The 25271-nt window shown below is 42.8% G+C and overlaps 1 long non-coding RNA gene across 1 annotated transcript in view; it reads left to right on the top strand.

The window, feature by feature from the left end:
* The first annotated feature begins 2461 nt into the window (after positions 1-2461).
* Positions 2462-25271, top strand: part of LOC124550618 — a 98887-nt gene continuing 76077 nt past the window's right edge. The window contains exon 1 of the long non-coding RNA XR_006967730.1: positions 2462-2566. This is a non-coding gene — a long non-coding RNA (uncharacterized LOC124550618). The remainder of the gene's footprint in view (positions 2567-25271) is intronic.

Raw genomic sequence — 25271 nt, 5'->3', positions numbered from 1 at the left:
TATCCTCAACGTACTCACCCTACAAGTCGTTCATTTAAATATGTGTATGATAAACGGAGAACAGCTGGAAAACTAATGGATGTGAAACATATCCACCAAAGGTTGGTTACTACCGAGGAAACGGAATTGGTACTCTTGCCATTGTGATTCGAGATCCTTGTGTTAGTTCACATCAGATCACAAGGGAATGTGTTCTGCATCACCATAAATATCACCATTACCATATCAGTCTCCACTAAGAATTAACTGACGGGTTGTATGCATGACATTGAATTCTGCCGATGCGCTCAACTTCAGATTCTGAGGGATGACGCGTATATTAATTTGAGTTCATTTATTGACGAAGCTACATCAATGAAGCATGGAAATGTTAATTTGCATACCACGCATTACTGGGCAACTGAAAATCCGTGTTGGCTGTGGCAAGTTGCACACCAAAGCTGTGGTCGGTGAATGTATGGTGTGAAATTCTGGAGGAACGAATCATGGGCCCCTATTTCATCGAAGGAAATCTTAATGGTAGGAAGTACACCACATTCCTCCAAGAAACATTACGTCTGTTATTGGAAGAAATATCTTTAGGAACAAGGAACAGAATGTGGAATCAAAATGAGTGTGCAGCACATTTTTCGCTGATGGCTAGAAATGAGTTACAGAGACAATTGCCAAATAATTGGGTCGGACACAGAGGAGATGTGTCGTGGCCGGTTCATTCGTCAGACTTGACGCCTATGGATTTTTTCTTGTGGAGATTCGTGAAAGACAGTCTTTATAAAGATGTTCCAACTATACCTAAAGATATACCGCATTTAATAAAAACACAGTTGACCTTCATATCTCTGAAGCGACCCCCCTTAGCAACAAAAAACCAATATCATATTTTGGGCCCCGTTGTCCCATGCATCATTTGTCCCACAAACTTTTCAACTCCTATCACACTTTCACAGGTACTCTTGGTGCCAATAGTTAGTGACTCACCCTGTATAAATACTAACTAACATTTTGTTTTTTCGCCTCCACTGAAAGTTTAATAGTTTCTCTAACTTCTTGAACTCTGCGACATGTAATGATTTAAGACGTCTCTTCGATGCAATGTTTGTGAACATACCTTGTCACAGATTTTTCATTTGGCACACAAATCATCAAGCTCAAATAGTTCCAAAAAAGACTTGCTTTTGGTTTCATTATTGCAATCTTTACTAACGTTACACCACTAAACTGTTGACTAAGAAACGCATGACAATATAGTGATATTATGCAGCAACACAAAGTAGATTGATGAGCGAGAAAGCGCTATACTTTCGCGTCGATGGGCAAAGATCACTGAGTAATAGTCCAATAAACGCCCCACCCAACGAACTCCCGACCCCAAGAACCGCGCTCATCGACAATCTCGCCATTGTTGAAAGTTCCTATACAAAAATGTGGGAGCGGATGTGGAAAAATGTGCGGAACTTCCGCAGTTGTGTAAATGGATGCATAGGTCGGTCGCATCACTAATCTCTACCTACCCATCTATCACCAAATCTGTTATTTAGAGACCAACCAACATAGAAACTAAAATGAGGAGATACTCCCTCTTGTATGAAGTACATGTTTTCTCACACAGCTAAAGGCACACCTTCTAACAGATCATGTAGAACATTCTCTACGAAATTATAACTTCGTGCATTAAGCCTGGGTGGAAGAAAGTGAGGCCCTATCAAACGGTCACCAACAATAAGGGCCCAAGCATTGACAGAAAATCTTTGTTGATGACTTGCTTCGGCAGTTTTATGAGAAGTGATTTCCGTCCATACATGCCGATTGTGAAAATTTACAATCTGATCCCGTTGAAACTCGTTGGAGGAAATGAGTTGTAACATGGAAACAAAGCGTTTCCATATTCATATAACATAATTTCTTCATCTACATGTGAGGAATGTTTCTGGCATTTGGTGCTGTATATTTTTGTTACAGCCTGCACGTTTGTGAAGATTGTTGCCCTTCATTTTCTAATGTTTGTAATCATTTCTATCTGCCTGTAAAGTCCTTTTGTCGATCTCTTTATACGAATCCCTTCTTTCTCAACCGACCAATAGATCTTTTTTAGTATTTTCCTTTCTTGTGTTTCAACCTCCTACATTTTCGTTCTTCCTTTGGCCTATAAATCCACTGGTAAGGCGTTTTATGCTTTAGTGTCTTAATTTGACTTCGATGGAAATACTTATTTGTTGTAATGTTAGCACATGTCTGTATGCGTGTAGTAGTTTTTTGATCGATTTTCATTGGATGTCGAGTTCAGTCCAGTTTTTTGTATAATCTCTACACGCGTGCACATAATTACATTGGCTGACCGCGGCCAAGGTCGTTCTGCTGTGCAGGATTAAGACGCAAGCGACTGGTTTTTCCACTTGCGTGCAAGGCCGTTGTTGCCACGCGTTCTTGATAAGGCAGCACGTGGCTGAAAAGTTTGGTGTGAGTTCTCTCTTCACAGCTGACGACAGTAGCGTCGGGTCGAAGCACTAATGGTGCAGAACATTCATCTTCAATGTTGATTGGTGTAGAGAAATTTACCAAAGATACGGTATGTGCACGCATATATATAGATTGCTTCATATATATATAGATATATAGATATAGATATATATAGATATCATATGTATATAGATATCTTCATTTAGGAAGACAGGCAAATTTTCACCCATTCTGCCTATCCCCCTTCCATTGTCTGCAAGCAGCCAGTAAGATCCATTCTCTCTCCGAATTGCTAGCCGCCGTTTACAAGTAGACCGCGAAAATCTGTCTCTTGCATGCTGCACAGTTGTCATACAACAGACAGTGCAGTTTCACTCACAGAGCGACTGAATTATTCATTCAGTTGTTGATGTCACTTTCTTGAACCAGTATGACTGTGAATGTGACCCTGCAAACGTCTTAGTCTGACTGTCAAATAAATATGTCAAATGACGGCAATAAACATGAAGTGCTTCACAAACGGGCGAGTAGGTTTATTTACTACATTTACAATTTTTTTAAACGTGGATCTGAAAAACGTGGATCTGAAAACTTGTCTCCTATTTTTGACATTCCGAGGACGTAAGAGCGAATCACACAGGCACGTGTCGTCAAGAGAACTGTACAGAGAATAGTAAACGAAAGTGTCAGAGCTGTAGAAACGTCAGGAAAATTTGGTATCGAGTCGTCTGCAAAGCGTCGAAACCTGTAACCTGGTTTTGACAATGATATTTGAAAGAGCTCCGTGTTTGAAATGTATATAAGTAGTAAACAGCCGACATCACGACAGTCTGTTACAATTATGCAAGACAAAATTGGTTTCAGCGGTAACACTTTATCAATACGGATAATTTTAAAAGACAATTTCATGTGTCTAATTTTGAATGTACAGTAGCCTAGTTCTTTCTGCGGCTACTAGATGGCGCTCGTAGCAACACCATGTTTACTTGCCCACACTTTCTAAAGTGGGCATCTCAGTCTTGTTGCAATCCTTGTTCACAGTACGAGCAGCCCTTAGCGGCTCGCCATCTCACAGGTGTTCATGACGTCGCCTTTCGGGCTTAGATCTTTTTTACTATGTGACTTGTAAGTACTGCATCTTTTCGAGTCAGTACAAACTTTAATTTTATTGATGTACTATATACCTAATGTTTTAGTACAGTTAGTCTAATTCTGAAGACGACACTCATAGTAGCGTCAAAACCAGATCAATTTTGACTTAATATTTGTGACCAAGGGCTTATTTGTCACAATAAAATTTTAAAAGACATTTATTTCAGATATGTTAAGAAGAGAGTTTCTGTTTGAAAGAGATGACATAGGTGCAGAACGAATCACATCCCTTATGAAGATGCACGAAATAAGCGAAGGAGGTAGTTCAAAATGTATTACTCGATCAAGTGTGGGTGGTCGGAATCATTTCATGAATACCTGCTGGAAAATAAGTGGTTGTACTGGCAGTTTTAAAGATCCCATAGGAATAAGTTCTTGGATGATAAATCTGCATGCCGTCTCTTCTTCTGGTTTTATTCCAGACAGAAAACTAGTATGTAGGTGTAAAAACAACAGCAACATTCGGAAATGAACATTGTCAATTTCAAGATGTGGTTCACTGAACAATTCTTGTCATACCTTGCTTCGAAGTCGGTCATTGTAATTACAGAGATAATTACCATTCACCTGTTACAGAGAAAAAACGAAGTACAGACACCAGGAAAGCGGATCTAGTGCTCTGTCTTAAAGAAAAATATTCCGCACGCTATAAGCCAGACTCATTCCGAATTTCGCAGCTTGTTGATTTATGCGTATCAGAACGCACAAATTTGACTTCCATGCCCGTGAATGTAACCAAAAAGTCTTACGTTTCCCCGCGTCTCACTGTCAGTATAATCCGATAGAATTAATCTGGCCACAGCTTAAAACATACGTGGGAGGCGGGGGAAACAAGATATTCAACATAACAGACACATAATCGGTTGTGCATGAGGCAGTAGACAACATCCCCCTTGAGCTTGGGCAAACTGTGTGCGCCAAGTTGAAAAGCCGTAGAAGACTTTGATAGGGAGGTGAAGATGGATATAAGCCTTGAAGATATCATCCTAAATCCAGGTGGTTCAGGCACGCTCAGATAGCATTGACGATTATATTAAGATGTAGACTTTGGAACAAAGTAAAGAATAATATTTCTTGGTTTTAAAGACTCATGGTTAAAGAAGTCTGTCAACATATCAGTTGCATATATGGTATTTGAGAACTTCCTAGCCTTCATTGATTAGGACTTTGTACGTCATGAAGAATTTAGACATAATGTTCCGTATTTTGCCCAAGGAGAAATTCAGCTTTGCCCAGCGTGTCGTATGCTATAACCAATCGCGAGAATGCGGCTGGATAAATTTCTCGAAAACTCCGAGACTGAGACGAATAAACGCCTATGATTTTCAGGGCGTGAATTGGGGAATGCCTTAAAATGGCAGTAAAAGCTACCTGTCGAGATATTTGTGGTTTTCTACGTTAGCGGTCAGCATTCCCTAGAGTTATTCATAGAAGATGGTTAATTGTTTGTCTGTTCAAAGGCTCATAAATGCAGTCTCGAGTTAGTTTACCCTCATAACGACTGCTGACAGCGGAAAATATTGTAACATACAGGTAATTTTCATGAAAGTCTTTTGGACTACTCTTTGCTACCAATAATCTTTTTTTTTTGTTTTTTACAAACAGTAATTTACAGTTAACTAGTCGGACATTCACACACAAATTTTTACTTATAATAAGTAATAAATGACTATTGTCGCAACCAGTTTCGGCTATCTTGGCGTTAGACAATCGTCATTTTGAGAAAAAGTGTACTTGACGTCTTCACAAAGCCGCGTCAGCTGCTCTTGCTTTCCGACATCAAGCGGAATAACGCAGTGGAGCAGCGGACGCAGCATCAAGGTCTGAAGTAGGTTTCCTCTCGTGCAGACGACTGATCGAAATCGGTTTTAAAATGTATTATTCCCATCACTGATGTGAACATCTAGTACGACGTACCATAGGGAAAAGAACCTGACTGTTGACCGCAGCAACGTAGGTCGTAACGCGGACTTTGTTTGCCCTCTTTCTGCCGCCACGCATGCGCATATTTCATCCCCGCCACTCTTCCCTATCGCTCCGCTGCTATGTTATAATTCTAAAGGTGGAAGGGGTATAATACAGGGAGCGAAAGGCTATTTGCAATTTGTACAGAAACCAGATGGCAGTTATAAGAGTCGAGGGGCATGACAGGGAAGCAGTGGTTGGGAAGGAAGTGAAACAGGGTTGTAGCCTCTCCCCTACGTTATTCAATCTGTATATTGAGCACGTAGTAAAGTAAACAAAAGAAAAATCCGGAGTAGGTATTAAAATCCATGGAGAAGAAATAAAAACCTTGAGGTTCGCCGATGACATTGTAATTCTGCCAGAGACAGCAAATGACCTGAAAGAGCAGTTGAACGGAATGGACAGTGTCTTGAAAGGAGGATATAAGATGAACATCAACAAAAGCAAAACGAGGATAATGGAATGTAGTCAAATTAAATCGGGTGATGCTGAGGGAATTAGATTAGGAAAAGAGACACTTAAAGTAGTAAAGGAGTTTTGCTATTTGGGGAGCAAAATAACTGATGATGGTCGAAGTAGAGAGGATATAAAATGTAGACTGGCAATGGCAAGGAGAGTGTTTCTGAAGAATAGAAATTTGTTAAGATCGAGTATAGATTGAACTGTTAGGAAGTCGTTTCTAAAAGTATTTGTATGGAGAGTAGCCATTTAGGGAAGTGAAACATGGGCGATAAATAGTTTGGACAAGAAGAGAACAGAAGCTTCCGAAATGTGGTGCTACAGAAGAATACTGAAGAGTAGATGGGTAGATCACATAATTAATGAGGAGGTATTGAACAGAATTGGGGAGAAGAGGAGTTCATAGCACAACCTGACAAGAAGAAGGAACCCGTTGGTAGTACATGTTCTGAGGCATCAATGGATCACAAATTTAGCATTGGAGGGCAGCGTGGAGGGTAAAAATCGTAGAGGGAGATCAAGAGATGAATACACTAAGCGGTTTGAGAAGGATGTAGTTTGCAGTAAGTACTGGGAGATGAAGAAGCTTGCACAGGATAGGGTAGCATGGAGAGCTGCATCAAACCAGTCTCAGGACTGAAGACCACAACAACAACAACAACAACTACAAGCGGAAGCGCCGTTCTTCGTGGCACGGGCTGTAACAAGTCGGTAGATAATCTTCGACGGAGATTTATTTGGTTATTTGTTTCTGCAGCATGTGTATTCGACATTCACTTGATTGCCACATATGAACGCTCTGCTGTACCATCACTAAGAACTAGCAGTTGATAACTATATTAAGTCCGCAGCTCGTGGTCGTGCGGTAGCGTTCTCGCTTCCCGCGCCCGGGTTCCCGGGTTCGATTCCCGGTGGGGTCAGGGATTTTCTCTGCCTCATGATGACTGGGTGTTGTGTGCTGTCCTTAGGTTAGTTATGTTTAAGTAGTTCTAAGTTCTAGGGGACTGATGACCATAGATGTTAAGTCCCATAGTGCTCAGAGCCATTTGAACCAATAACTACATTAAACGCTCATTCCCGTTTATTGTTCGTTTCTATAGTTCGGAAAAGCTTACTACTGTGCAGTAACATATTTGGAAGGTTCTACCTTTCTGTGGGGCTAAGGAACCTGGGAACTCGTGCCACGAGACCTTTCAGTCGACTCAGTAAAGGAAACTGTAGTTCTGTTTGTTGAGAGACACGAATATAGGCAAGTCCTCACTTACTGACAATGTTATTTCCCACAAACAGCGTGGAAACATGTCCCACTATAGTGAAGTTGGTTTCGGTGGTTACAACGACTGAATACGTAAAATCATTTTATTTAAAGATTTTCATCGGTTGCAACAAAAGCAGTGTGCTTATACAGGGTGATTCCGTGATGATGTTACAGACTTTCAGGGATGGTAGAGAAAGGTAAGTATATTAATTTACGATATGGGAGCCTGGTCCAAAAGAGACTAAAACGAAAGTTAGCAGCGAAAAACATTCTGATGCCTCTTACAGTGGATCTCCTCTACTGCAAGTGCGTTGCTTTCCATATTTTGAGAGGTATTAGACGAAATTGGCTACGGAAAAGGACTCTGTTTACAACAACATGGACTGTGCAGAGTTTGGGTACAAAGAAAAGAGAAGTATTGCAGGAACTAGGAGGTTGAAGGTAGATGCCTGCGCCGCCAGTGAAACAAAGATTAAGAGGAATCGGAATTAAAATATAGCAAACTGCAATTATTTTTACAATGGTGTTAAAAAGGAGCAAGAGAGAGATTTCTGCAGCTGTCTATATGAAGCACAGAAGAGATATCAAATGGTGAGAGGAAACTGATAAAAGAATAATCACCGAACAAATCTTAAAATATTGCCACAAAATGATAAATGTCAGGGCTTATGCACCTAGAATAATAGCAACGTTAAAGGTGAGTTTTATGAGACATTAACAAGCGTGCTAGAGAGCACAAGTGCCCACCAACAAAAAATTTTATTGGGAGATTTTAATAGAAAAGTAGAGGCCTCTGATAGTGGAGTAGTGGGAAGTATCGAGATGATACAACAAATGACAATGGAGAAAGGTTCGTGGATACGTGTGAGACATTATCCTTGAAGATTTAAATGATTTCTTTCCTCACAAGCAGATCCACACGTGTATATGGTAGAGTCCTCCTAGAAATATCTGGTCAGTAATAGACGATATTATTCAAGCACTCAAGCACTGGCGAGCAGATTGATGCCGTATTCCTGGACTTCAGGAAGGCATTTGATACGGTTCCGCACTTACGTTTAGTGAAAAAAATACGAGCTTACGGAATATCGGACCAGGTTTGTGATTGGATTCAGGATTTCCTAGAAGAAAGAACACAACATGTCATTCTTAACGGTTCAAAATCTGCAGATGTAGAGGTAATTTCGGGAGTACCGCAGGGAAGCGTGATAGGACCTTTATTGTTTACAATATACATAAATGACTTAGTTGACAACATCGGTAGCTCCGTGAGGCTATTTGCAGATGACACGGTTGTCTACAAGAAAGTAGCAACATCAGAAGACTCGTACGTACTCCAGGAGGACCTGCAGAGGATTAATGCATGGTGCGACAGCTGGCAGCTTTCCCTAAACGTAGATAAATGTAACATAATGCGCATACATAGGGGCAGAAATCCATTCCAGTACGATTATGCCATAGGTGGTAAATCATTGGAAGCGGTAACGACCGTAAAATACTTAGGAGTTACTATCCGGAGCGATCTGAAGTGGAATGATCACATAAAACAAATAGTGGGAAAAGCAGGCGCCAGGTTGAGATTCATAGGAAGAATTCTAAGAAAATGTGACTCATCGACGAAAGAAGTAGCTTACAAAACGCTTGTTCGTCCGATTCTTGAGTATTGCTCATCAGTATGGGACCCTTACCAGGTTGGATTAATAGAAGAGATAGACATGATCCAGCGAAAAGCAGCGCGATTCGTCATGGGGACATTTAGTCAGCGCGAGAGCGTTACGGAGATGCTGAACAAGCTCCAGTGGCGGACACTTCAAGAAAGGCGTTACGCAATACGGAGAGGTTTATTATCGAAATTACGAGAGAGCACATTCCGGGAAGAGATGGGCAACATATTACTACCGCCCACATATATCTCGCGTAATGATCACAACGAAAAGATCCGAGAAATTAGAGCAAATACGGAGACTTACAAGCAGTCGTTCTTTCCACGCACAATTCGTGAATGGAACAGGGAAGGGGGGATCAGATAGTGGTACAATAAGTACCCTCCGCCACACACCGTAAGGTGGCTCGCGGAGTATAGATGTAGATATAGATGTATGATAAGAACAAATGAAGTTACAATCTGCAGGGGTACAGAATGTGGCTAACACCAATTGGTGTTAGTTGTACAGTGTTGTAAAGATGGCACTAACATCAAAGGACCAAAGAGAAACTAATAAGGAAAATACCCCCACAAAGACAGTTGATGCTATGAAATACAACTCAGATAGGTTGAAACAAGAGTATGTACACTGATCGACCATAATATTAAGACCTCCTATCTAATAACCAGTATGTCTACCTTAGGCAAGGATAACAGTGGCGACACTTCGTGGCAAGAAAGCAATGAGGTTTTGATAGGTCGCTGGAGGAAGTTGGTACCACATCTGCACACACAAGTCACCTAATTCCAGTAAATTCAGAGGAGGGGAGCTATGAGCTCTAACGCCAAATTCAATTACATCCCAGATGTGTTTAATCGAATTGAGATCTGGTGAGCTGGGGTGTCAGCACATAAGTTTTAACTCGCCACTGTGTTTCTACAATCACTCCACCACACTCCTGGCTTTGTGACAAGGCCCATTATCTCGTTGAAAAATACCACTGCCGTCAGGATACATGATCGTCATGGAAGGGTGTACGTGATCTGCAAACAGTGAACGATACTCCTTGGCCGTCATGGTGCCTTGCACGAGCTCCACTGGAACCACGGATGCCCACGTGAATGTTCCCCAGAACATAATGGAGCCGCGACCAGCTTGTCTTCGTCCCACAGTTCAGGTGTCAAGGAACTGCTCCCATGAAAGACGACGCATTCGCGACCTCTCATCGGCATGATGAAGAAAGTTTCGGAATTCATCACACAGTGCAATGCTCTAACACTGCGTCAACGTCCAGTGCCGAGGGTCACGTGTAACACCCCATCCGTCACTTATCTGGTTTTAGTGTGTGTTCACCCCAGGTAATTGACTAACAGATCAACAGAGAGTGCAAAACTGCCGCAATGTCGGATAATGCAAAGAAAGTAATAAGGCCCTCTGCCTCCTGATTGAACTACAGTGGGAGTGTTGAAATTAATTGATTCAGAATTGATCCCTTTTAATTAAAAAGGGGGGCACATTGATGTTATATTCAGCTATTGAACACCAGATGCAAATGTTGAACATAAAATTAATTAAGAAAGTGTCTTGGGATTTCTACTACTTGATTGAAAACAGATGCAGTCGATTAGCACAGATTTATTTTAACTCACGACCTTCAATCGTCACATTAAATGACTCTCCTAACAGGAAGTGGTAATAAATTGCGTTTTCGTGGAGTAAAGCACGATAAATCAAAAGTAATTCCTATCGACTGACCCAGGCGTAATGCAAAGTGCGAAAAGAATTCTACAATACACGGCCCATCAAACCCTTGTGGAAACTTTGCCGATGTGATCCCACAAATTTATCAGTGCCCGGAGCTGGCGCAATATCACCGATTTCAGCGTGGCGGGGCGACGTCGTTATGCGGACATCGGCTGACCTCGTGGTGCTGCAAGGCTGCGCTCGTCTATTCACTTCTCGCTATCTTGCTCAGTCCATAGCTGAACGAAAACTTTCTATCTCCAAGCTCAATCGTTCCGTTTGCTAAGTCCTAAACTGCAAAGATGTTCACTCTCTCTCAGGCAAGCTGAGTAAAGAACGCCACGTCCGCGCTCTAGGCAAGCTGGGAATGGAAGACCTCTATGGGGACTTCTCCCAGTCTGATCTTCACCTCGGTTTCCCCTCCAGTAAAATCACTTACTCCAATTGCACCGCAAGTCGTGTTAATTATGTGCCGCTTCCCAGCGCTGACAAATGCCTGCTCTGGGAAGTGAACAAATTCCCACAGAATTTCCCTTCCTCTCAACTTCTGCTATTTAGCTCCTTCCAGGCCACCCATCAGGGTTAGCGTCAGCACAAAACACCAATTTTTCCGGAATTCTGACTCCCAGGAGAGTACTTCAAATTCCTTGGTTCTATGTTCCCATCGGAGGCTGGCATAATTCATTCTGTCACTCTTCACCTGATTAACTTCAGACTCTGTGGACCGTGAATCCAGCATGAAGTTTCTATAGTCACGAACACGCATATTTTGGCCTCTGTTGACCGCTCCACTGTAGCTTTGCATGGCTTACTCGCATGTTTCACTGAAAACAGGACGACGGACATTTATCAACAGGCATACAAGTTCTCCATCTGCTTCCTGGTACACCAGCATGGGGTCAACCACCCACTCACTGTCACTCATCTTAAGGCAGCTGGAGGCCATGCCCCGTTACCGCTTTCTCAGAGCTTGAGCCACCCTATGCTGTCTATTGTCACTTCCCATCAGCACTCCCCAGCCGGCCATGGTCAACTCGAATACTTCCCTGGGATAAACTAACCTCCAGTAAATCGACGTGTTTCCACAAAGTTTTCATGTCTTGTGAATTACTCTAAAACCATCACCCGACATTAATTATTCAATATGTCCATACTATACCATCTACAAGATGCATTGTGCCTTGTCAGTCATTTTTGTTCAGCCCTACTTTTCGCTCAACGTGAGTTAGGTGATCTTTCATGACTTCATGTAAGGGGCATAGTTCTTGCCATCTTACACATGTCCCCATTATAGTCGAAGTTGCCGATGTTGTGGTGTCGACATTTGACACATGCATGGCTTGTCGGTTTTAGAGGTCCATCGTTAGGAGTGTTCGGTGTACTGTGTGTTCAGACAAACTTGTACTCTTCCCAGCATTAAAATTAGATATTAGTTCCGCCACAATTCGTCGCTTGTCCTGCTTTACGAGTCTGACCAGCCCACGACATCCGACATCTGTAATGAGTGGTGGCCGCCTTACCCGACTGCACCTGGGTGCAGTTTCACCTTGGTTTCGCCACGTACTGTTGCCTCACGGACACTACTTGCACCATGCATTTGTCTGACTGGCAGGCATTCCTCCCCAGGGGACGCTGCTATCGCCTGCACGGATTTATGTCGGTAGTAGGTCAGTAGTCGAGAGTTCTGGCTTATCAGTGTACAATTTGTTAATAAATTACTGTTGTCAAATAAACTGAGGCTCTTAGAAGAAGAAACGGCGTAGCGTATGTACCAAGAAATTAAAGAAGACATACATGAAGCAGCATTGGAAGCATTGGGGCAGCAAGAGGAAAAACCAAAGCGCCCCCCCCCCCACCCCACTATGATTGACTCCAAGCATTAAAGAAAAATTTCTTGAGAACACGGCACAAATATGATAGAGCTTTGGTTAGACTGAATAGAGAAGTAAGAAAGGACATCTGCAAAAAGATAGCTGAAACGTGTGAGGATAAATGCGAAGAAGACGATCGATGTATGGGGAGCACAGAAGTGGCGGTAGCATGGAAAATGATTGCATGGCTAAGGAAATAAGTAAAATAACTAGCAAACCTGCCGATTGTCAGTGTGGCAGTGTTGAAAATCATTTTAAAGGCCTGATAACAGAAGAATGGGCAGATTATGAGGAATAAGAGAGCCAGAAGGGTGAACAGGTGGAGAAAACTGCGAATGGGGTACAGAAACTTGCTACACAAATGGAAACTGGGAAATCACGAGGGCCTGGAAATGTAACAGTAGGATTAGTCAGCTATTAAATAAATGGATGTGGGATGGGGAGGAAATTCCACCAGTGTGGAACTTAGCGCACCTAAACTCCATACATAGAATAGGAAGCAAGGAAGTGTGTAGCAATTATTATGGCAGAAGTGACACAAGCACAATTAGCACGATTTTAAAACCAAGACTGGTGAGGTTTCTAAATGTAGAGGAAGAAAAAAGTGGCTTTAGAAGAGGCATGGCATGTGTAGATAACATCTTTAAGACATATCATGGAGAAGTGATTGGAAAGTAGTCTAAGCAGTTTTCATAGATCTTCAGAAAACATATGACTCAGTGATACTAAAGCTAATCTTCTAGATGCTATGGTCAGGGGAACTGCCAACATTTTATGTAAGAAGCATCAAATATCTCTACAAGTCAGCCGAATGTGTCTTTAAAGTAGGGAAAGAATTTTCTAGAGCGGCTTCAGAATAGCTTTAGGACTGAAACAAGCATGCTGCCTGTCTCCCACACTCTTTAAGATGTATGTGGAAAAGGCGTTGGACCTGTTGTGTAAAAAGTGTATCGTCGTGGGGTCTAAACTAGGGAACCAGCGCATGTACATACTTTGCTATTCTGATTATCAGGTCAGTGCAGCGAATTAGATATCTTACATGCCAAAGAAGTTGTTGGAATTTGAAAATGATTTCTGAGAAGATGGAATATGTGTGTAGATGAGCGAAGCAACCTGGACATTGGTGGACGTCTTATTAGAGTGGGTAAAGAGTTTAGGTACCTGGGTAGTATCCTACAACATGATGGAAGATGTGACAAAGACATCCAACTACAGATGATGCAGGAAAGGGCTGCTATTCCAAAATTAAACCCTGTACTCTGGTCATCAAAAATTAGTTTAAAGGTTAAAATTCATTTATACAAATCTATCGTGGAACCAATAACAACCTATGTGAGTGAGTACTGGTAACTCTCAGAATGAGATAAAATGAGACCTAGAGCCTTAGAAATGCACCACCTGAGAAGAGCCTGCAGAATTTCTTGACTTGACCACGTAAGAAATGAGGAAATAAGGGAAAGAACACCGATTCAATACGGATAAAATAGAAGAAAGACGGCTAGGATGGTTAGGGCATATCAAAAGAACGGATGAAGACAGATGACTCAATAAAGTTATTTCGTGGCAACTTCCTGGAAGAAGAAGAAGAAGATGAAGAAGAAGAAGAAGAAGGGGAAGACCATGGTATGTGTAGCGAAGTGGTATCCAAGAAGCGATGGAGACAAGAGGAATGGAAGGGTGTGAGGAAGAATGGCGAGATAAAAGAATTTGGCGACAGGGATGCGGCGATGACCTTAGGACCTTCGCATTGTTAGGAGTGTTTGGCGCACTGCGTGTTCAGGCATACTTGTACTGTTCCCAGCATTAAAGTTTGTTGTTAGTTCCACCACAGTTCGTCGCCTGTCCTGTTTTACCTGTCTTCCAAGCCTACGACGTCTGACATCTGTTACGAGGGGTGGACACCTAACCCCGCGACCTCTGGACATAGTTTCACCTTGGTTTCGCCACGTGTTGGAGGCACTCACTACAACATTCCTTAAGCATCCAACAAGTCGTGCAGTTCCCGAAATGCTCGCGCTGAGCGTCTGGGCCATCACAGTCTGCCATCGGTCAAACCCAGATAGATCTCGCGCGTTCCCCATTCTACACACGGACAGCACGCTCACTGATACTACATGCACCGTGAGTGTGTCTGACTGACAGTCATTCATCGATTCATCGCCAGGTGACGCTGCTATTGTCTGGATGGATTTATATTGCTAGTAGGTCGGCACTCATAATGTTCTGGCTGATCAGTGTATGTAAGTGACGAAGCGTTATTAAGCCAGTTGAATGTCATTCACGCTAATTGTCAAATCAGTCATTTTTCTTATTTCTAGCTCAATTGGGCTGTTCGTGGGAGATCTTATTGCATATACAGAATCCAGCAAGTTCGAGGTGCTTTATTCCACTGAGAATGAAACTAAGCCACCTGTTGGAAAACATGCTGAAGCCTGTGCCGATGGGGCTATCAATCAGCGGCAATTCATATGTAAGACGAATAATTCTGCCCTTTTACAGAAATAACAGCAAGGACGTAATGCAATGGGCACTCAGTACGTATGTCTGGGGGCCTCATCCAACATGCTGAACAGGCTATTTCGGAGGGAACAGGGTGCAGCCAGTTTCAGACTGTGCCTCACTTTGGGACAATCGATGCACGTCTTCTGGGCTCCGAGGTCACATGTGGATCAATGGATCAATCCAGTGACTGGCAGAGAAGGTTGAGAATACCAGCCATTCTCATGGAGTGTCAAACTGCAGCATTGTCCCAAGGAAAGATCGTGGCCCCGGTTCAGCGTCAAGTGGAAAACTTGAGCCACAGATTTCGAGGGTTTTGTGAAAAGCTAGGCGCTGACTTCCTAGATGTGCGCTGTAAGACTGAGAACTGTGGGGTCACTCTAAATGGGTCAGGTGTGTTCTACACATCAAGGCTTCTCCCAGTAGCTGACTGTATGTGGGGAGCGCACAAGAGTTTTTCAGATTAGTGACTCGCCACCCCATCTAGATAAGGACAGGTACAGAAAACCCAGAAGAATCGGTGTAAGATCGGAAGAAATGACACCATATATTCGCAAAAGTCAAGTGTCAGTGTTTGAAAGACACCTAGAAAGAAATGAGCCTCACACAATAGTAGGAGCAGAAAGTTCGGTAAAACCCAAAGTTTACGGTAGTGAGTTACTGGGTAACATTCAAGCATATATTGAAAGGATAGGCTAATGGGAAATGGCGGTGGTGTATTTGCCACAGTAGACAAGAAACTCAAATCCAAGGGGGTACAAATCGAGGCTGCTAGCAAGATCATCTGGTCAGCACTGAGTATCAGGAGTGGGCATAAAATGTTTGGGTCCTTCTCTCGACTACCAGACTGATGTCCTGATATAACCTGAAATTTCAGAGAAAACCTCATTTCACTAATATGCAAGTTCATCATTTATACTGTAACCATCGGAGGAGACTTGAACCACGCAAAAATCAAATGGGATAATTACTGTTAATGCCTTCTCAAAAACTACCTACAACCGATGTTTTGGGAACCCACTCATGATGGAAATACATTAGATCAAATGGCAACAAACAGACGTGACATCTTTAATGATGTCCTCATCGAATGTGGTCTCACTGACCATTGGATAGGCGTAACAACAAAGGACAGATGAAACAAGTGGAAGATTTTGCGTGCTTAGCAAAGTGAAGTAGGAGTTTCATATTTCAATGGGGAACTTAAAATTTTCAACCCAGGACGTGAGTGTGCAGAGGAACTATTTGACAAAATAGTTGATCATCCATTGGATAGGTACACAGGTGGAGAAATGCTCGGAAGAACCAGAAAACACATGTCCAGGAAACTCTGTGGCATTTAAAACAGCTTCCAGTCGTCCAAGAATGGATAAATACAGGTCCCGTACAGTTTTCAGGAAAAATCTTACATATTCTTTCTGTGCGATAGTGGCAAGTTCAGGTACGATGACGCAGGTGGATAGGACCACGCACTCTTGTCTCCAAATAAGACCACACAGACTGATAATATTAAGCTCTGTTGATTGTGGCCAGGGGAGATGCGAAAATCATCCTCGCGCTCAGAAAACCACCTCTGGACGATGCGAGCTACGTGAGGAGAGGTCCCGTCGTCTCGGAGCGTTCTTTTCGGCTCGGTTGCATTTATATTGAAGCATCAATTTCTCGCGGTGGTTCCACATTTCTGTCCATCCCCTGCACGTACCTAGTGGAAAACTTAGTGATGGGAGGGACACTGCACGGTGTAAAGTCATTGTAGGGAAATTCATGAAGAAATAGAGACAACTACACAACAAGCGTAAAACAAAGAATAGGAATCAGACAAAGACGTGTTGAATGAAACATGTTACTGTCATGAGAAGAGCGCATGAAGCTTAAAACGACTGGTGCAGCAGCATGTTGCTGAAAAACCTTTCACAAAAGCCAAGGAAATTTCGGTCATATACAAACTCTGTTATTGGATCGAAGTGAGTGTCCAGTCACTCACGGACGAGATAGAACCTCAAATTGAAGGTATCATTCTACCGTGATCAATGCGAGAGAGAAAGCCCTAATAATGACGAAACGACATGTACTGTGAGGCATGCAGTTCACAGTTGTTTGTAGAGATAAGATGTGGCTGTACAGAATTGTAGTGACATTACAATCATCACTGAAGTATTGTTTTATTTCCTTTTCACTTACAGAGTTATTTTTGTTTCATTATCTATGTGAATAAAGAGGTGAATTTTAGTTCGTTGAATATCGTGTACCTCTGAATGTTCTTGACACGTTGGTATATATATAATGGGTGATCAAAAAGTCAGTATAAATTTGAAAACTGAATAAATCACGGAATAATGTAGATAGAGAGTTACAAATTGAGACACATGCTTGGAATGACATGGGGTTTTATTAGAACCAAAAAGATACAAAAGTTCAAAAAATGTTCGACAGATGGCGCTTCATCTGATCAGAACAGCTATAATTACCATAACAAAGTAATACAAAGCACAGATTATGTTCTTTACAGGAAATGATCAATATGTCCACCATCATTCCTCAACAATAGGAATAATGTTGTGAACAGCACTGTAAAGCATGTCCGGAGTTATGGTGAGGCATTGGCGTCGGATGTTGTCTTTCAGCATCCCTAGAGATGTCGGTCGATCACGATACATTTGCGACTTCAGGTAACCCCAAAGCCAATAATCGCACTGACTGAGGTCTGGGAACCTGGGAGGCCACGCATGACGAAAGCGGCGCCCGAGCACACGATCATCACCAAACGACGCGCGCAAGAGATCTTTCACGCGTCTAGCAATATGGTGTGGAGCGCCATCCTGCATAAACATCGTACGTTCCAGCAGGTGTTTATCAGCCAGGCTGGGGATGATGCGATTCTGTAACATATCGGCGTACCTCTCACCCGTCACGGTAGCAGTTACAAAACTAGAATCACGCATTTCCTCGAAGAAAAAAGGCCCAATATTGGTAGATGTGGCAAATCCAACCCATACCGTGACTTTATCGTCATGCAATGGAGTTTCCACGCAGTTCTAGGATTTTCGGTAGCCCAAATTCTGCAGTTGTGGGCGTTGACTGACCCTCGGAGCGTGAAATGAGCTCCGTCGGTCCACAACAGGTTACTCAACTAATCGTTACCTTCCGCCATCTTCTGAAACGTCCTCACCGCAAATGCCCTCCGCTTCACTAAATCGCCAGGTAACAGTTCGTGATGCCGATGGATTTTGTACGGATAGCATCGGAGGGTACGCCTCGGTACCAACCAAACAGTAGTGTGTGGAATGCCGGTGCGACGTGCGACTGCACGAGCGCTGACTTCCCCGTGCATAGACGAACCCGCTACAGTCTCCCTCAACTGTCTCAGCAGCATTACGCCTTGTGCTCGGTCGGCCACTACGGGATCTATCGTCTAAACAATCCGTGGCTTCGAACTTCGAAATCATTCTCGCCACAGCTTCATTTGTCAACGGACCTTTACCCGTTCGAATCCCCTTCCTATGGCGATAGAACCGTAAGGCTGAACTAGCACATTCCCAATTCTGATAATACAGCTTCACTAAAAGCGCCTTTTCAGGTAACGTCAAAATGCTACGACTGCTGGCGCATCTGATTCTGTCTCTCATTACAGCTCCTTTTATACACGATTTTCATGCGCAGTCACTGGCGTTTTGCTGTCCAGCGCCATCTGTCGGACATTTTGTGAACTTTTTTTTGTTGTTGTTCTAATAAAACCCCATGTCATTCCATGCATGGGCGTCAATTTTTGCCTCTCTTTCTACATTATTCCGTGCTTTATTAAGTTTTCAAATGTATACTGACTTTTTGATGACCACTTATGCATAGCAACAGGCAAACGTTGTTATGAAAAACTTATATATATTGAGATTTTTTTTGTAACAACATTATCATGTTATTAAATTTATAAACAAAACTATTTGGGGTAGTTGGCTTTGCTCATGGAGTTGATATGACATTGTATGGTAGTTAGAATAAAAGGATAAACTTTAAAGCATAAGAGGTAAAAAATATTCTATTTACAACACTTGCTCATAAGCAAAATTTTTCATTTTGTTATCTGAGGTATATATGCACAAATTTTTCGAATTTCCCACTAGACAGCAAGCTAGGTATCGCTGACCATGAGAGAAACAGGAGTCTTTGAGGTTGACGCTGCAATATTTTGTTGTCTTGGCACTTTGTTAATTGTGAAACTGTAGGCTAATATGATTGAAAATTGCGGTCTTTTAAATGGGAATGGCAGTTCAGTAGAGATCAGTGCTACTCTGGGGGTACATAGAGTGTGTCTACTTTACTTTCCAGTTAATCAATAGCTGTTTGACGATAGCCCTTGTTCCATTACGTAGTTTTGGTGACATTTCCGTGTAGTATGATGCGAGATCCAATATCATGTAGAAGGCAGTATAATGATGTTCCTGGTACTTGCAAAAAGTTTAGAAATTCTATAGGGAAGTTCCCACTTTCTTTAAGGTTTACCACCATGTCGATCCATTTTAATATTGAAGTTGATGTCGTCGAAATATTAATTCTAGTCGCCAAAACTGTTCTTACAAATTGCCAGTCCGGATTGATATAGTTGTGAACAAAGTTTGGATTAATTTGGTCGATGAGTTCGTTTTCATCAGTGGCTGTGCTGGAGAAATCATTGTTGAGTTTAATGACGCTGGTCATTTGGTCAGTAGGATATGTGCGATCGCCTATTTGTAAAAGTTATTGATCAAAATGTACTGTTGTTTTACCTTTCGATAGTTCAGCTCTCATATCTTTTGTTAGTCGCAGCACTTGTACGTATGGCCAGAGATGTGATTTCCTAAAGCATGCTTTGATTGCGTCTGCTGGTGTTGATTTGGAGATAACTGGGTATGTTTGTCGAAAATCTCCTGAGATTATAAGTAGAGCTCCTATCACTTCAAAGTTTCCTCGCAATTCTTGCAAAGTTATGTCCATGGCTTCGAGTGGTTTTTTTTATATGCTGTTGTGCATTCGTCCAAGGAGATAGTTGGAGTTTGCTTTAGAATTTCATTCCTCCATATGCTCTTGAGATTTTACATACGGGGAATTGTTCTTCGGCTGAACGGTAGTTGTAGGGCGGGATGGGCAATTCGTCCTCCTTCCATAAGTGTGGCTGCAATACCGGCTAATGACAGTGCAAATGCGATTTTTTTTAGCACGTATTTCCACCAGAGAAACGTTTTATTACAAAAATTTTTCCATTGCCGTGTGGTGGTTCAAGTAAATAATTCCTCCAGTGTTGTTGTCGATCTCGCCCATGATAACGATGGAAATTTTCTTTTGATTTTCGTTGAGGAGTGGTTTGTTGTGAGCAATGTATTGAAGTATTTCGTTGATGCTGTAGCTTTTTTCATTCTTAACTTCGACGTTTAGGGCACTGACAGCATCTTCTCTGGGTGCTTGCAGCTCAAGCTGTCCTAAGGTCTGGTTGTTTACGGCTAAACATTTATCTTCTAGCAAAATGAGTGTTTCATTGAAGATGGCGTCGTTGAAGTCGATGGCCAGTTCGGAGTGAACTTGTCGGATATGCTACAGTACGTCATCACTCATATTCTCTTTGAAAGAATCCTATTACTTTTTTCGATTCGGTGGGTTATATATTCTTAGAATTATGGTGAATAAGTCTCTCTTTTGTACAGCTGAGACTGTGAGTCAGGCTTCTGGTAGAGTTAGTTCCCAGTGGTTGTCGTTTTGCAGTAGTCTTAAGCGTTAGAATGTTTCTCTATACTTCTGGCAAACGTAACCGTCTAACAGTCTTGAGATCTATGAAACTTATTGGCCCCCGTATTTCATGTAGCAACATCCGGAGATAGAAACATTCGGCGTTGTTCGTATGTACGGTGTATACTCAGCCTAGTGCTCCAGTTTCCATGATTTCAGTCCTACTAGAATTCCTTGTTTTCGTCGTTGATAGTTTTTTTTTGTGTTCCACGTAAAATAGGTAGTGACGTTAGCATACAGTAATGTTTTCCGAATGGATCCATTAGTCATGGTTGGTAAAAAGTTGTTAATGCTGTGTTCTGAGGTGGTTCGCTTTCAATTTTTCTGGCGGTGTCTTTTGTGAAGTAAACGTTCTGTCCATGCATCCCAGGAGACTCATCAGCTACAGTTACACCCAGCCGTTAAGGCCTTCATTGTATATACAGGATGATTTAGCTTCCCCAACCTGTGGGTTTTATGCAACCTGCAATACCTTCCACTACCACGTGCTCAATTTTCATATTCTCTCGCTCAATATGCGCAAGCTACTAGTCCTACAGAAAAAGTGAAAAAAACGTTTTTGTATGTAATTTCTTGTACCGCTATACATTTTCGCTAAAGACCGCAGTTTTCAAATTATTGAAGTTAAACGTACAAAATCGTCTTCAAACAAGTTTTGAACAGTGGCCATCGTCGAAAATGTATCCCTAGACAAAATTTAACTACAACAAATTTCTTATATTGCACATATCAAACTAGAGAACGTGAAAATCATGCATGTGGTATTTGAAGGTACTGTGGATTGCGTAAAGCAATATGTAGAGGCAGCTGAAACGGATAATATAGCGAGTGGATTTATAGTGACTATGAAGTGAGTACTTATTTGCAGTTGTTACGCGAGCAACTGAGTAAAAAGATTCGACGGTTGTATCAGTCAGCTGGCTACCACACTGCAGAGCCTGTGCCACGTGCAACAGGATGTCATATGTATTCGTAAATGTCAGTTTCATTCTGTCCACTATCACTGTCGGCAATAATTTTCACATCATGAGGGGTATCACATCAGCTTCAGCTCTCAAAACATCTGAAGTGTAATAGGATGACCGGAGCGGGCGACGTGGTCAGGGTTGTAGAGCATGGTTGGGTAGAAGAAGGTGGCTGTTTTTAGCAATCTTCCTCTTTATTGTTGGTTCTCCCAATACATTTTCCGGTAGCTCATCCCCACCACTAATGTTGTGGTGGAGACGAGCTGATGCACGCAGTGTGGGGAACGTGACGCCAGGATCGGTCAGCGGCTGTGCAGGCGGTAGGAGGTTAGCGGCACGAGGCCCAACCCAGCGCACCTCCTGCAGACGTGGCGGCTCGTGACGACGCCGGGAGCAGCAGCGGGCAGTGCCCCCACCGGCCGGTCCTCGTGGACAGTGACACTGATGACGAAGACGTGACAGCGACCGAATGCCCAATCAGTCGAACTGAATGCCGACGCCCACTTCTGATGCCCTTAAATAGTGCAGGCCCCCTGCTTAATTCGCCGGTTACATGGCGGCGTGTTTATTAGAAGGTTATCGATGAGTTCGCTAACCCAACCGCGCCACACGCGGCCCGCGCCTGCGTAATTCTGCTGCGTTCTGATGGCTGCCGCGCACGTACACATATCGACGCTCGTTGTAAAACTGTGTCACCTGCATAACACAATGGCCAGCCTGCGTTCGCCGTTTGCCCTGAGGCTGGTGCATCGCACACTGGAACACACTAAATCACAATTTCACATCGTATTTCCTAAAAATAACCCCTTATCCTTTACAGAAGAGATCCACTTGCTTAAATTGCATCCCTCTCAACACAAGTAGGTCACCTACATGTTATGGAATTTCAGATATTTGAACTTAAGTCAGCCTATGAATTACAGCAGATTACTGTTCTAAACTTGATCATGATCAGTCCCATTTCGTCACACATATTCACAGACATCTTGAAAGATATACCATGAATGGGTGGTAAGTAGTTCCACTCACCACACCCCACTCTGCAAGTGCAAGGAATTCCAGATAGGAAAAGACTTATGTGGCATACCAGTAACACAATTAATGTTGATAGAAGTGTAGTAACTTCCTGGTCATTCGTTAATTCATCAACAAGAGACTACAACACAGTTACATAGGTCTAAAACATCCCTTAACAATAAAAAACGGCGAGGTGCCACATTCACCAATCTTATCCATTTCCCACCAGCGCTACAAGGTCACTGACAACATAACACTTACAAATCATGCACTTCACAGCCAATGTTTATAGGAACCTACACATATGTAGAGGAAAAACAGAACACCAAGGTTCATCATGTGTCCTTTTGCCACTAGGCACAGGATCCGCCATGGGCCGTGGTAACTTGTCCCATACATGATGTCATCGACGCGTATAAAGCGCGAATAGCATCCTGTGATATAGCCATCCATGCTGCGTTCACCTGGTCCCAAAGTTCATCAGTGTTGGTTGGCTTTTGGTCACAGCGCTGCAACCATCTTTGCAACATGTCACACACATTTTTGACTGGTGACAAGTCTGCTGATCTGGCGGGCATAGCAAAAGGCACGTGGTCGTGCAGCAACATGCGGTCGTGCATTGTTGTGCTGAAAAATGGCGTCTGCGATGTTGTGGGGAAAGGATATGGCTACGGGTTGCAGGATGTCATTCACGTAGGTCACACTGGTCATAGTGCCCTGGTCACCCTCCAACTGTGATTTGTGGTTTTACCCAATAGCACCCCACACCTTGAGGTCTCGAGTTGGCACTGTATCCATTGTGCAAATGCAGCTATTGTCATGTTGCTCCCCTTGTCTGTTGGGATCCAAAATGCAGCCACAATTATCAAACAAACAGAACTTCTGGAAACACTATCTGATGCCATTCCTGTCTCCATCGACGTCGGGATACACCATTTCGGTCTAGCAAGTAGACGGAGTAGTGGACGACGCGCACGTAACCCATGCCGTAATAAACTGTGATGGACTGTCACCCCTGACAGTGTACGATATGTTACATTCTTTCGCTGTTGGGCCAGGGCCAAGGAAGACTCAGATCTGTGCTGCAATGCCATTCCGATGCGGTGCCTATCTTCTCGACGGCTGGCTTGGGTGGTCTGAACTGACCCATCTCGTCGTGTCCTACGGCCTTCCATGAACCATTCTGCACACACCCGTTGTACTGCCGAAACACTTCATCCCACACGAGCAGCAATTTCCCTGGCGGATGCATCACATTCTCTCATGCCAACAATGCACACTGTTTCAAACTCACTGATTTGACGTTACGGTTCGCGCATACGCCTCAGAGGCATCCTGCACTTGTATTCAAGTGAGACTGATCCATTACCTTCGGTTTATAGCGACAACGGGAGCCGCAGGGACATTTTGCGGTAGGGTGTGTTGCACCGTGAGTCCGCGGGCCTACGTGGTTCAAATGCCAATCACTTCTGCAGAACATACTAATGTGCATGTCCTTTGAATGTGAACGTCCCATCTGCAGTCGTTCAAGGTGTTCTGTTTTTCTCTGAACGTGAGTGTATTTTACATAAAGGCTCACATATCTACTTCAGATAAGTACCCATTTCATAAAGTCAAAATTAGTTCACTATGTAAACAGGAGCTCAGTGAAGATATTTTGTCCACTAACATAAGAGAACTGGAAATGAAATGCTGGGGAGAGATAATCTGTCTCTAAACGGAGAAGCGAGCAGCGTTCCTAGTGGGCAAGTTGCCTTTTCCCGAACAACGCTACAGCTGCTGTACTAAATGACTAAGAATCAATTTGCCCTGTGGTCGTGTAGAACAGCGTGCATAATTTATGAATTTTCTATCCACATGCGTTATCTGCGTTATTTTAGGTGAACTATGTAATACCACTGAATAAGCACTAATAAATATACCGAACTGTCTTCTGTTTTGTATATATTTTCCTCAGAGCATAAAATATCATACATCACAAAACAGTATCCCAAAGATTTCAGTCCTTACACGTACATACCACATGGAATGCCTAGTTCATAATCTGAATCAAATCGATTCTGCCAAATTAGTCGCTCCCAGTCCATGTCGCAGTAGCTGTAGCTGGTATAACAATATACATACGAACAGAATGCAAATAACAAGTTTCAAGAAATGTTAGTAAAACTAGGAGCCCCTAGTACTTTGGCTACTGACATACAGTGTTTGTACCTAACCGAGTTTGAATAACATGCGGTAGACTTACTTTTAAAGGAGTTTGAAGTACACTACTGGATAACATAGAGCAGTTCCCAAGTTGCTATTGCAACTTTAAGCGATCAGCTGGGACCGCATCTGGTTTGCCGTTTCTGTGAATCATAAATATCTTGTCGTCACGCTGTGTTGGACCCTGAAAGAGCCAAAAAGTGAGGGATATGGAGAAGTCTGACAGCATCATCACATAACCAAAAATATGGACACGTGTTCAAGTCCATGTGTACGACGA

The sequence above is a fragment of the Schistocerca americana genome, chromosome 9, assembly GCF_021461395.2.
Source record: "Schistocerca americana isolate TAMUIC-IGC-003095 chromosome 9, iqSchAmer2.1, whole genome shotgun sequence".
Taxonomy (NCBI): domain Eukaryota; kingdom Metazoa; phylum Arthropoda; class Insecta; order Orthoptera; family Acrididae; genus Schistocerca; species Schistocerca americana.
Note: the sequence above shows the minus strand (reverse complement) of the source record. Positions and strands in the feature narration are given on the sequence as shown.